Below are 10713 nucleotides of genomic sequence, written 5' to 3'. Positions count from 1 at the left end.
ATTTCAGTTAATAAATGTTTATTGTTCCTACAGTATAATCTCATGTTATCCTTATGTAAAGAAAGCGATCTTTACTGTTATGTGGTTGTGATTGATTATTTTCTGGGTGATAGAAGAGAACATTTAAAAGAAACACTGAAGTCTGAATCCCGAGGTTCATAACAGTAGTATTTTTGAGTTACTTTGTTAGTAAACATATCACTCCTTAAGTACATTTAGATGTGCCTCTAATGTGTAAAGTTAGATTGTAAGTTTCCCTAGACATAGTTTGAGCCAGTGAATCAGTGAGAGGGCTACACAACCTTCATGTCAGCTGTCATAAAGGACATATGAAGATCATGTTTGTAATCCTTAAGTGAAGTATTATGAAATATTTAGTAGAAAACTGATGTTCAGCAAAAATTATTAAAATAATAAAATTTAAATAAATAAATACAAATATATCATCATTTCTATTATGTAGCTAAAACAGTGTCCAGATTCAGGTCTGGTTATACATAAGTTTATGGACACCTGATTTGTTAAATATCCCATTTTAAATTTAGTTCCACTTTTCTGTTTTAATAACCTCCACTCTTCTATGAGAATGTTTCACTAGACGTTGCAGCATATCTGAGCGGCTTTGGTCATTTGGCCACTTTTGAGTTGGGCTAGTGTTGCCAGGATCAGTAAACAGAAACTGTAATGTTACCACATTTATAGACAACCTGACATTTGAATAAAATTGAGCTTCCAGCTTTGCAACAACAGTTTGAGGAAGAACATCTCTAGACTACGTATGTAACCCTATTTCCCAGAGGGAACAAGACGCTCTGAACCACGAGTGAAATCAGGCCAATAGGCAAGTCGAGGCATCTGTAAATCCTTTCTACACATCTAAGGCTTAAAGGGCACGCCGCGAGACCTTGATGGTATGGTGTGGATTCCCTCTCCGGGAGAACCCTCTGCCCCAGAGCCACCACTGGAGGGGTCTCATATGGAGGAGGCCGAGTGGAATCACACTGGACATGCCGCCATGACACCCAGCAGCCTCTGGAACTGCTTCACAATAACTGGCCTTCTCTTACTCTCCTGACTGTAGTGAGGATAACCTTGATCCAGGCGGGAGACAACTGTGCCCGCAACCTGTTCGAGTCACACACTACACGCAGAAAGGTGGTTCTCTGCCTTGGAGAAAGCACACTCTTCCCGGCAATCAGTCTTAGCCCCAGTTCCTTCATGCAGGCGAGACAGACATCTCGAATGCGGACCGGATTATAATTCAAAATGCAGATGCCCTGGAGCCGCAGCGGGGTCACGCACTTTGTGATGGTATGGGGTGAGAGCGCCAGGCCGAAAAGGAGGACCCGGGATTGGTAAGCTTCGCCCCCGGAAGCAAACCTGTGCGGAAAGGATGGCTATGTGGAAATATGCGTCCTTCAGATCTATCGTGACAAACCAGTCCTCGAACTTGATCTGAGACATGACCTCTTTGAGAGTGAGCATCCTGAACCTGAGCCTCATGAGTGAGCGGTTCAAGGAGCGGAGATCTATAATTGGACGCAACCCGCCATCCTTCTTCGGAACAACGAAGTACAGGCTGTAGTAGCCTGACTTTCTGACCGAGGGGGGGCCCACCTCGATGGCCTCTTTCCTCAGGAGAGCGCACACCTCCTGTTCCAGGACCAGAGCCTGCTTGGGTCCCACCATGGTGCCCTGCAGCCGTTAAAGCCTCCTGAGAGGCGGCGGGTCTCCCCCATCCACAACGATCTTTCGAGCGGAAACAGAGGGAGCAGACTGCTGGAGGGGCGCCGTGCTCTGAAGCACATCCTGTGGCAGAGCCAACGGCCTTGCCCCCTGGTGGTGCTGGGGAGGGACGGGCACCATAGCATGAGGTGTACACCGCCCTCCAAGATGTAAGCTGTCAGGACTTACGCACCACAGCCCATTTGTTTGAAGCAAGGGTGACCCTCAGGTCAGCCAGCTCCGGCTTGGGCTTAGGGCATTGCCAGGGGCCCCTAGGCCCACTATAGCATCGCCAAAAAGCCCAGGAGGAGCCATTCAGGAGCACAGCTCGGTCCTTATCAGGGAGGTCTGATAAGGTGAGCCACAGATGCTTTTCTGTGGCTACCAGGGCTGCCATTGACCGGCCCACGGCCCGCGCCATTTGCTTTGTGGCCTCAAGGGTTAGGTCGGCAGCGCAAAGTAACTCCTTATTATCCTCAGCCCCGGAGCTAAGACCCTCGTCTAAGTCCTGCAGCAAGTCAGCCTGGTATGCACACCCATGGTGTGGAGGCAACCTGCAGCCTGACCTGCTTCCCCCGTAAGCCTACTCCCTACTAGAGCCGACGTAGCATGCAACGGCTTAGTAGGGAACGCTGGGGCCTTTAGTGAAAGAGAGAGAGAGAGAGCACCCAAGAGAGCAGGCACTTGAACCGGCAGGGGAGGCCGGAGAGGACTCATCCGACTCAAGACCTTCTGCAAGATCGACCTGCGAGCCCCACGACCGCCGGCGCCACTTTCGCTCTGCAAGAGCCGGACTGGAGCTGCGAGGGAGAGCGCTCGCCTTGAAGAGCACTCTCTGGGAGCGAAGCGTGTGCATAGCCATCACGACTTGCCTATTGGCCAGATTTCACACGTGGTTCAGAGCACGAACAATGCAGTCCCAAAACGTTGCGACCTAGCTTGAAGTTCCCTAATAGGGAACCACATATAAATGAAATGGCCAGGTGTCCACATGTTTTACATTTACATTTGTGGCATTTAGCAGTTTTGGCAATATATTTACTTTACTATTTATATTTACTTTTATTCCTTAAAATCGCCTTACTTTAAATGCAGATTTCCATACTGCAGATTATGTAAGTCATAAATTCAAAAGAGCTTGGAGATTTGCCAGTACCAGACACTGTATTAGGCAAATTTATTTTTTTCTGAAGCATAAATCTGTGCTAACAGCTAGAAGACGTTTGTCACCCTGGGAGAAATTATACAGGTAGGTATGCACTAACTGACATTTGTGTTAAGACTGTAATCACAGACCCATGGGCAAGCATGCACTCATCTCGATTCACACTATTGAAAGACTTGTCTTCCAGTGAGTAGCTAATGTATGTGATTTAGACAAGAGATATGGGAAAGAGCCATTATTCGGAATATAGCAACACAAAAAAAGCTATAAAATAAAAACTCAATGTATTTCTAAGGGCAGTGCTTAATGCTTATGTTTTGTACTGCAGGTAATTGAAGTGTCATGCAGGAAATGTTTACTTGGTGAATGCCCCAGTTAAAAAAAAAAAAAAAAAATCCCTTGGTTTTTGATGCCACTCAAATATAGTGGACAATTAAGTGAAATTATTTAAACAGAACAAATGGACCACCAAACTGTGCTCTCGGTCTAATCATTCAACACTGAATAGAGACCAGTGGCTCAGTGGTGCAGTGAAACGAACCACAAGGTCAAAAGTTCAAGCAATGTTCCTGCCAAGCTGCAAACCAAGAGTCTTGACCCTCTCTGCTCATATCATGGCTAACCCTGTACTCTCACCTTAGCATGTATACAAGCTTGGATATTCATAGAGTGGAATTTCATGCAATTGTTTTCTTAGTATTGTGAGGACCTTCCACTGACAAAATTATCAATGCGGCTAATTAATGCTGTGTTTACAGGCAGGGTTTCCAGCTCAATTACAACTTTATAACTTCACATAAAATACCCAAAACTTTCAAGCTTTGAAAAAGGGAAACACATTTTTCTTCCTTTTCTTAACATTGGCCTGGGAAACCAGTTTGCCATGTTGCAAAAACATTTTTTATTTGTATCATCACAGAGTACAGACATGATCCACTTCATAATCCCCTTTTCCCTCTGATGGAACTGTGCAATTTATTGGTGAATGTTATATATCACAAATAAAAAACAATATTACACAAATGGTCCAGTGTAATGTTGACACCATAGCCTTGAAGTACATTTGCAGAAATTGATTGGATACAATTCTGATTATTTTTACATTAAAACAAGTTTTTAAACATTTTCCAAAAAATACCATCTGAAAAAATGGTAACATAACCTACACTGTGCATGTGCAAAAATAAAGGAAGTTGTGGCCTAAATAGTTTCCATCAGTTCGTTCATTCATCTCTTTTAATTGACACAATTGCAAGTAAAAGTTCTTCCTCCTTTGAAATAAATGCATTCTGTAGTTTGTACGAAGTGACATCAATCTTTTGACAGTAATTTCAAACTGGATAGCAGTCATAACAATGCAGAACAACTGCATGACTGCATGTGCATATAAATCAGATCCCAAGTTTAGTAGCCAGGGCACTGATCATAGAGTTGGCCAATTGAATATGCTCAGTCTGGAAAAAATACCACAATGCACCACAAAAAACAAGGAGAATTAATGCTCAAAGTATTTCCTTACTTATAAAGTCTCTCAGCTTGAATTGTAAATAACTTATTGTTGTTGTGATTCTCAAATGATAACTGGTGGGCTTTTTTGTTTATCTAAATTTGTATTTATGGTTTAAATTTTAAAGTGCTTAATGATTTTGCCGGTTAGCATATTATTCTGCTTGAAGATCTATGAGAAAACTGTGTGACGAAGTTAACAAATATATATCACATATAGAACGTTAAATAGTGTATATGTTTGGGTTTTTTACAGTGACTCATGGGGAAATTAGAAAGTTCATCCAGCCTGTTGGACGTTTTACAAGGTGAGTAAATAAATAGTACAATTCTTGCACTTGTACACTCGCAAGTCAGCGATTTTGTAGGACCCAAGTCAGGTGTTTATCAGGATGAATTGCAGCAAAAAAGCCATACCTATGGCCATAACTATGCATGAAAACATAGGAACTGGGGTGCAAAAAAAAGAGGCAGCAGGTGCTTGGATTGAGAAGTCAAAATCTAAAATATAGTAAGCAAGTTGTTTGCCAAAGTTCTGAAGAGGGGTACATTAATGAGTGTCTGTAGGAAACAGTGAAGCATGGTGAAGGTTCCTTGCAGGTTTGTGGATGAATTTCTGCAAATAGAGTTGGATATTTAGTCAGGATTAATGGTGTCCTCAATGCTGAGAATACTATTGTACTCATCATAAATACATAATTATTAATTTGTAATATCATAAGGGAGGTTTCTGATTGTCCCCAAACTAACAGACAATAAAAACTATTCTCAGAGCAGAGAACAAGAAGGACTCCTGGATTTGAGGCAGCATACATCCATCAAAGATCTGTGGTTAGTTCTTCAAGATTTTTGGAACAACCTACCTGAGCTTCCTTAGTAACTGTGTCAGTGTACCTAGGAAGTTTGATTCTGTTTTGCAAGCAATGATGGTAACAATTTTGATATTAATTTGGATTCAACTAGTAACACTTACATTTTTGAAAGCATTCTTACTTTACAGCATTTTTTTCAAATATTTTGAGATGATACAGAATTACAAAGTACAAAAGAACTGCATGATGATTACAGACAGTAAAGCATCAGTGAGACATAAGTGTCCTAATGGTATATTGTAGAGTTCAGTAAGTTGATGTTGAAGTAAAAAAAAAAAAAAAAACGACCCTAAACCTGCTGTTTCTGGTGCGAATGGTCAAATAATATCTCCTGGTTGGAAAAAGGTAAAAAAAAAACAGTTAAACATAAATCTACCGTGGTAAAGATGCTCAAAAGCAGGTATTTGGGTGCCAATGATACATGGGGCTGTCAGCCAGCCGCTTGAACATTTCCGCGGTCATGACGTCCGCTTCCGGTTCAGCGTCATCTCTCAGCTGGCAACACGGGCATCTTGTTTCTGTATAAATAGCCACCGGCTGCCTGCGCTCGCTGCCAGATTGTCTCGTTCGGCTCCGCGCTTTTGAGACTTTCCTGGCTTTATTTTTTTCCCCGTGGAAACTTTACTTTCATTTTCGGATCTCCCGGATTTTAAGGATTTTTGCCTGCCCTCGGTTTTCGAATCTTTGGATTCCCCTTTTGCTCCGTTCTCCGGCTCACTCCCTCTGTCTGCTTTTGGACTCGCTTGTTTTCGGACACGCCCCCTGCTTCGCTCTCCCGGTGCCACGGACCTTTTCATTAACCCAGTGAGTGCCGCAACTGTACGTGGTCAAAAGTATTCGGACATTATTGTTTTTCTTTTTTTCTCTATATTAACCCAGTGTGTGCTTCTGTTGTTTGCTCATAAGTTTTCGGACATGTTGCTTTCCTGCCTGTTCTATCCTTCTCATCTTTTTCTTCTACTTTAACCCTGTGCGTGCCGCGACTGTGTTTTTGTGCTGTTGTATTCGGACATTAAATATTTCTTGCCTGTGCAACCCTCCTCTCTCGATTTATATCGTCTGGAGCATCCTGCATTTGGGTCCTATCATCCACTAACCTAACCCCGCACCCGAGTCCCTGACAGAACAATCTGGCCAGCTTCTGGATCCCGCGGATGCTACCGATCTTCAGACCACCCTTAATGCTGTGGTCCAGGTCTCCGCCACCCATGAGCAACGGCTCCAGGATATTACTTCGGGTCTTCAGCAGCTTATTCAGCGTTTTGACACCCTTCCAGGGGCAGCCGCGCCCAACCCACCACCAGTCGCCGCTCCTCAGCCGTCGGCTTTGCCGTTGCCTCCGCAGGTCCAGCCCACACCTGACGCTTTTGCTCCTAGGGAGTCACACCTCGTTCCCCCGGCTCGCTTTTCGGGGGAACCCGAACTTTGTCGTTCCTTCCTGGCACAGTATAGCCTGATTTTTAGTCTCCAACCATCCTCTTTTTCCACTGAACAGGCCAAGGTGGCTTATGTTTTCACCTTGCTCTCCGGAACGAGCTTTGCGGTGGGCTACCGCCGAGTGGGAAAATCAGTCATTGCATTGCTCTACCTTCACTGCCTTCTCTGAGGAACTACGCAAGGTTTTTGGTTCAGCCACCCCCGCCAGGATGCCGCACGCTCACTGCTTTCTTCATTGCAGGTTGACCGTTCAGTGGCTGAGTATACTGCAGATTTCCGCACGGATGACACTGACAGTGGGTGGGATCGCACCGCTCTATATGACACCTTTTTTGGGGTCTCTCAGGTCTCCCAGGTGAAGGACGAGCTAGCTGCCCGTGAGCTTCCCCCTGGTCTGGATGCCTTGATCGCCCTGGCCATTCGGATCGACAGAAGAATACGTGAACGTCGTTCTGAGTGTTTCACGGGCTATCCGGAGCGGGCCTACCACACGCCTCCGGCTCGCCACCATACTCCCCCCCGGACTACTCCTGCCTCGGCGGCCTCATCCCCACCGCAGCCTATGGAAATCGCACGTCGGCACCTGTCTCAATCAGAAAAGGAAAGACGCCATTTCCTGGGGCTTTGTCTCTATTGTGGTGAAGCCGGGCATATGGCTGCTTCGTGTCCAGCAAAAGGGCGAGCTCGTCGTTGACGGAGGGGGCCACGGCGAGCCGCATCCTACCAGTCCCTTCCAAGCCCTAAGTCAAGATCTGCATCCGTTTCGGTGCTCAGGACTTTTCGCTGGCGGCCTTTGTGGGCTCTGTGGCGGACGCAGAATTCATGGATCTAGACCTTGCTCGTCAGCTGAGCCTGGAGACGGAGCCATTACCGGAGACTCTTCAGGTCTGGGCCCTGGATGGGCACCCCCTAGATAAGGCCACTTACCGTACTAAGCCCCTTCTGGTCACCGTCGAAGAGCAACACCGGGAGTGGCTCACCTTCTTAGTCATTTCTTCTCCTCACGCCCCAGTCATGCTCGGTTTCCCCTGGCTCTGCAAGCACAACCCCCGCCTAGACTGGTCCAGCGGTCGGGTTCTCGATTGGGGAACCTATTGCCAATCTCACTGCCTCACTGCCTGGTCTCATGCTCTCCGGAGACTTCCCCCGACTTCAGTTCAGTTCCATCTGTCTATCATGACCTCGGTACAGTGTTTAGCCTCTTCCTTGCCCCCGCATCGGCCCTACGATTGCACCATTGATCTCCTGCCGGGAACTATGCCACCCCATGGCTGGCTTTACCATCTTTCAGCACCTGAGCAGGCGGCCATGACCCAATACATTCAGGACTCGCTGGCTGCTGGCATTATCCACCCGTCCTCCTCTCCGCCAGGCGCTGGGTTCTTCTTTGTGGAAAAGAAGGACAAGAGCCTCCATCCCTGCAATAACTATCGGGGCCTAAATGCCATAACTTTCAAGAACTGGTACCTATTGCCCTTGATGTTTTCTGCGTTCGACTCTCTCCAGGGCTCAGTCATCTTCACCAAACTGGACCTCCGCAACGCCTACCACCTTGTCCGCATCCGGGAGTGGGATGAGTGGAAGACAGCATCCATCAGGGCATTATGAATACCTTGTTATGCCATTTGGCCTTACCAATGCGCCAGCTGTCTTCCAGGCATTGGTGAATGACGTTCTTCGAGACATGCTTAACCACTATGTGTTCGTATACCTGGACGACATTCTCGTGTTCTCATGCTCTAGAGATGAACATGTCCAGCACGTGCGTTCGGTACTCGGGCGGCTCCTCCAGAATGGATTATATGTTAAGAAATGCGATTTCCATGTGTCCGGCACCACCTTCCTTGGATTTGTCCTTTCTGCCGATCACGTCCAGATCGACCAAGCCAGGATTCAGGCGGTAAAGGACTGGCCCCAACCCACCACCCGTAAGCAATTACAGAGGTTTTTGGGTTTTGCCAATTTCTATCGGCGGTTCATCAGGGGCTATAGCTCTGTCGTGGCCCCCCTTCACTCACTCACCTCCATACGTCAGGCTTTTAACTGGAACCCAGAGGCTGAACGGGCATTTACCAAACTGAAGAGTCTCTTCACCTCGGCCCCGGTCCTAGCCCTTCTGGATCCTACCCGTCAATTTGTGTAGGGGGTGGCACCCCTGCGCGTTTTTTCCGCCGCCTCAGCCCAGCTGAGCAGAACTACCCTGTTGGTGAGCGTGAGCTCTTGGCTTAAATTGGCCCTGGAGGAATGGCGTCACTGGCTGGAGGGGTCCGAAGTTCCGTTCCTCGTTTGGACCGATCATCGTAATTTGGAATATCTGCGGACTGCCAAGTGCCTGAATCCAGTCAAGCACATTGGGGATTGTTTTTTAGGGGATTTAACTTCTCCTTGTCCTACCGGCCGGGGTCGCTAAATGGAAAGCCTGACGCCTTGTCCCGTTTGCACTCCCCCGATGAGAAGGAACCACCACCCGACCCCATACTTCCTACCACTGTTACCGTCCGCGCTCTCAGCCTGAATATAGAGAAGAAGGTCCAGCGGGCCACCGTCGGTCAACCTGTCCCTGAGGGCTGCCCGCCACATAGGCTTTACGTGCCTGCACACCTTTGTTCTGAAGTCCTCCAGTGGTGCCACAGCTCCCCTTTCTTCTGTCACCCAGGTGCTCCTCGTACCTCGGCCGTGCTCCTGAAGCGTTTTTGGTGGCCGTCTGTCCACAGGGACGTTCGCGAATTTGTGCCTGCCTGTCCCACATGCAATCAACACAAGAACCCCAAGGGGTGTCCGGTAAGCCTCCTACACTCACTCCCTGTACCCAGACGCCCATGGTCACACATTGCTGTGGATTTTGTTACCGGCCTTCCCCCGTCCACTGGTCATACGGCCATTCTCACGGTGGTCGACAGGTTCTCGAAGATGGGTCACTTCATTCCCCTGCCCAAGCTTCCCTTTGCGAAGGAAACTGCCCAGCTCCTGCTCCAACACGTTTTCCGCCTGCACGGTGTGCCTCGGGACATTGTGTCCGATCGGGGCCCCCAATTTTCTGCCCATTTTTGGAAGGAGTTCTGCCGCCTCCTGGGGATTTCCGTCAGCCTCTCCTCCGGTTTTCACCCTCAGTTTAATGGTCAGACCGAAAGGCTCAACCAGAAACTCGAGACCAGCCTCCGTATTCTCTGCGCCCAAGACCCCTCCACATGGTCGGAGAAGCTCTTCTGGGCTGAATATGCTCACAACACTCTTCCCTCCTCTGCCACAGGCCTCTCACCCTTTCAGGCTGTGTTCGGCTACCAACCCCTGCGGTTCTCTACACAGGAACCCGAGACCACTGTTCCCTCTGCCCTGGCCCAGTTCAAGCGTTGTCTGCGTGGGTGGAGGGTGGTCCGGGCAGCCCTCCTAAAGTTATCCCAGAGTTACAGGGGTTGGGCCAATCGCAAACGCAGACCGGCCCCTCGATATCGGATCGGCCAGAAGGTCTGGCTTTCTACTCATGACCTACCTCTCAAGGCCATATGCAGGAAGCTTGCCCCTCATTTCATGGGTCCGTTTCCCATTTCCAAGGTGATAAATCCCGTGGCAGTGCGTCTCAAGCTCCCTGGTGTTTTGCGCATCCACCTGACCTTTCACGTCTCCCGCCTCAGACAAGCATGCTCATTGGTGCCCTCCACCAGACCCCCTCCACCCGCCCGGTTCATCGACAGGGGCCCCGTCTTTTCCGTGCACCGTCTCCTACGCTCCAGACGTCGGGGGAGAGGCCTTCAGTATTTGGTGGACTGGGACGGTTACGGTCCGGAGGAACGCTCCTGGGTTCTGGCCCGCCATGTCCTGGACCCTGGCCTGATTTCCATGTAATTTCCTCGTTTCCACCGGGACCACCCTGAGCAGCCTGGTGGGACTGTGGGACTGCGACTGTGTTTTTGTGCTGTTGTATTCGGATATTAAATATTTCCTGCCTGTGCAACCCTCCTCTCTCGATTCATATCGTCTGGAGCATCCTGCATTTGGGTCCTATCATCC

Source organism: Silurus aristotelis (genome assembly GCF_946808225.1).
Source record: "Silurus aristotelis genome assembly, chromosome: 20".
Taxonomy (NCBI): domain Eukaryota; kingdom Metazoa; phylum Chordata; class Actinopteri; order Siluriformes; family Siluridae; genus Silurus; species Silurus aristotelis.
Note: the sequence above shows the minus strand (reverse complement) of the source record.